The sequence below is a fragment of the Myotis brandtii genome, unplaced genomic scaffold (genome assembly GCF_000412655.1).
Source record: "Myotis brandtii unplaced genomic scaffold, ASM41265v1 scaffold889, whole genome shotgun sequence".
NCBI lineage: Eukaryota > Metazoa > Chordata > Mammalia > Chiroptera > Vespertilionidae > Myotis > Myotis brandtii.
Genome location: NW_005371640.1, coordinates 633,412 through 637,368, shown reverse-complemented (window position 1 = coordinate 637,368; position 3,957 = coordinate 633,412). Strand labels below are relative to the sequence as shown.

General features: G+C 39.8%; 1 protein-coding gene across 1 annotated transcript in view; it reads left to right on the top strand.

Annotated features, from left to right (window-relative positions):
- The window catches only part of CLIC2 (chloride intracellular channel 2), a 19,498-nt gene that overhangs the window by 4,813 nt on the left and 10,728 nt on the right, over positions 1–3,957 (top strand). The window lies entirely within an intron of this gene.

The window sequence follows — 3,957 nt, the reverse complement described above, 5'->3', positions numbered from 1 at the left end:
GGGGAAATGGAAGGGGGGGGGGGGAAGGAGACATATGTAATACTCTTTGTAATACTTTAAGCAATAAAACAAAATAAAAAAATAAAAAAGAGCCATCCTCATGCCCTCATGTAAACCTAATTACTTCCCAAAGACCTCACCTCCAAATACGATCACATAGAATGTTAGAGTTTCAACATATGAATGGGGGTGCGGGGGAGGCCGACACAATTCAGTCCATACCAAATGATAGTGACTTTCACTGGATTAGGAGCCTTAAAGAAAAAGTAGGTCAGTGTATGGAGTAAAGAACAGGGAAAGAATTTAGTTTGGGACATTGTTTATTTTATTTTTTGAATATAATTTTATTGATTTCAGAGAAGAGAGAGATAAAAACATCATTGATGAGAGAGAATCATTGGTCAGCTGCCTCCTACACATCCCCCACTGGGGATTGAGCTTGCAACCTGGGCATGTGACCTGACCAGGAATCGAACCATGACCTCCTGGTTCATAGGTCAACACTCACCACTGAGCTATGGCAAGTTTGCTGGCCAGGCAAGATTGAGGTGTCTAAAACCTGGATCTCCCATGAGGACACTACATCAGCTATAATCCTCTCAAGAAAGTGGCTGCCTTTTCTTCCTCATTCCTCTTCCCACTGTGCCTGGAGACGGGATGGGTGTCCTTTAGGTATCCTTGCTCCTCATTCTTGTTTTCAGACCATTCTCCATCCAGAGAAATACCTAGGTTGAGTCTCAGAAAATCAGACTACACCACTCATTACCCCTCCTTGTTATAGTAGTCATCCAAACCCCTGGTCATTATCCCTTATTTCTCGAAGATTTTAGCTCCTGGATCATTGTCACTCTCTTCAACACTATTCCTAATTCTTGGTGACTTTAATATCTACACAGATAACCCTTCCAATACTATGGTCTCTCAGATCCTTGACTTCCTCCCCTCCAGTGATCTCATTCTTCACCATCTCTCAGGCACCTCCTTCCATGTCCATACCCTTACCTTTGTCATTGCAATGTCTGCAAACCCTTCATAATTACTTATTTGAGGGTTTTTCCCTCTTTTTGAACATCTCTATTTTAATACATTTTATTGAGGTATAATTTGCATAAAATAGAAACTGTCATTTGACCCAGAAATCCTACTTCTGGGAATATATCCTAGGAATCCTGAAACACCAACCAGAAAGAATATATGCACCCCTATGTTCATAGCAGCACAACTTACCAATAGCTAAGATCTGGAAACAGCCCAAGTGCCCATCAGTAGATGAGTGGGTAAAAAAGCTGTGGTACATCTACACAGTGGAATACTATGCAGATGGAAAAAGGCTCTCTTATCTTTTGCAACAGCATGGAGGGGCCTAGAAATTATTATGCTAAGTGAAATTACCCAGTCAGAGAAAGACAAATATCACATGATCTCACTTACATGTGGAATCTAATGAACAAAATAAACTGACAAAAAAAATAAGACCATCAACGTGGAAGCTTGGAACAGGCTGACAGATCTCAGAAGGAAGGTGGGAGGGAGGGTTGGATGAGATAAATCAAAAAAACATATGTATATATGCACAGCCCATGGGCACAGACAATAGACAGGTGAAGGCCTGAGGGGGAAGGCCTGTGGAGGGGGGTTAAGGGGGGAAAATGGGGGACATCTGTAATACTCTCAACAGTAAAATACATTTTTTCAAGAGAAAAAAATGCACCCATTTTAAGTGCATCCAATGACTTTTGACAAATGTATACACACATGTAGCCACCACCCCAATCAAAATATAGACTACTAGAGGCCCGGTGCACAAAATTTGTGCATGGGTAGGGTCCCTGGGCCTGGCAAGTGATCGGGGCCCATCTGTGGGGCGACTGGCGGGGTGATCGGGGGCCCCCACTGGCACCGGCCTTGGCCAGCCTGGGGCCTGTGGGCTGGGGGCAGCTTCTGCATTGAGCATCTGCCTCCTGGTGGTCAGTGTGCATCATAGTGACTGGTCTTCCACTGTTTGGTTGATTTGCATATTAGGCTTTTATTATATAAGATTTCCATCACCTCATAACGTCCCCTTATGTCTCTTGGCAGTCAATCAATGCAGTCAATCTTCCTCACTCTATCCCATTACTCCCCTGCTAGGCAATCACTAATCTGCTTTCTGTCAGGATAGATTGATCTGCATTTTCTAAAAATTTCTATAGATTGAATCATGCAGTATGTACTCTTTTTGTTGTCTGGCTTCTTTCGCTCAGCATAATTATTTTGAGATTTGCCCATATTGTGTGCAACAATAGCTCATTTGTTTCATGGTTAAAGTATTCCCTTGTATGGGTGTACTACTAGTATATTTGTTTATCCATTAAGGACATTTGAGTTGTTTCCAGTTTTTGGCTATTGTGAATAAATTTGCCATAAACATGCGTGTACACATCTTTCTAGGGCAGTGGTTCTTAACCTTCCTAATGCCGCAATCCTTTAATACAGTTCCTCATGTTGTGGTGACCCCCAACCATAAAATTATTTTCGTTGCTACTTCATAACTGTAATTTGCTACTGTTATGAATCGTAATGTAAATATCTGACATGAAGGATGTATTTTCATTATTACAACTTGAACATAATTAAAGCATAGTGATTAATCACAAAAACAATATGTAATTATATATGTGTTTTCCCATGGTCTTAGGCGACCCCTGTGAAAGGGTTGTTCGACCCCCAAAGGGGTCGAGACCCACAGGTTGAGAACCGCTGTTCTAGGGCTATATGCTTTCATTTTAACCTAGGATTGGAATTGCTGGATCATACGGTAGATAACAATTTTAACCTTGGTAAACTCTTTCTAAAGCAGTTGGACTATTTTACACTCCCAATAACATTGTGTCAGTTCCAGTTGCTCCACATTCCAGCCAATACTTGGTATGGCCAGTCTTTTTAATTTCAGCTATTCTAATGTGTGTGTAATGGCAATCCATTGTGGGTTTCGTTTGCATTTTCCCGATGACTAATGATGCTGAACATCTTTTCATGCCCTTATTTACTATCCGTATAGCTTCTATAAAGTGTTTAAAAAATAAAATGCCACTTCCTCAGAAAACGCTTCCCTGACAAACCCCATATAAACTATATTTCTCTCTTACACATTCTCATAACATGCATGTCCTTCCTTCAAAGACTTTTCAAAGGCTTTATCTCAGTTTAAAACAGTGTGAATTTGGGGGACTATTTTTTATTTTAATATCTGTTTTTGCATATATAATGTCTATTCTATGTTAAAAACATAATTATTTCTTCAGTAAATATTTATTGGGAGAATGAATGAATGAATGAAAAATAGAGTCCACAGATAAACTCAAGTGTATATAAAATTTCAAAGCTGAAAGTGTGTTGTTTTTAATCAGTGGGAGAAGGATGGGGTTTATTATTATTATTATATATTTCAGGTGTACAGCATAATGGTTAGACAATTATTAAGGAATCATTGGTCAGCTGCCTCCTACACATCCCCCACGGGGGATTGAGCTTGCAACCTGGGCATGTGACCTGACCAGGAATCGAACCATGTGACCTTACAAAGTGGGTTTTTTATAAATATATTTTTATTGATTTCAGAGAGAAAGGGAGAGATAGAAACATCAACGATGAGATAGAACACACACCGGCTGCCTCCTGGACGCCCCACACTAGGGATTAAGCATGTGCCCTGACCGAGAATTTAACCATGACCTCCTGGTTCATAAGTTGACACTCAATCACTGAGCCACACCACTGGGCAATGAAGTGGTTTTAACAACTGGTGTTAAGACAACTATTAATTATTTGTAAAAATAATAAAGCTGGAGTCCCTCTACACTTCTTATACCAAAATAAGTTCCAAATAGATTAAACAAATGCAAATATTAAACCGCAAAGGTACTAGGAAAAAAAAAACACAAGAGAACATCTTTATTTAAAAAATAACAAAGTAAA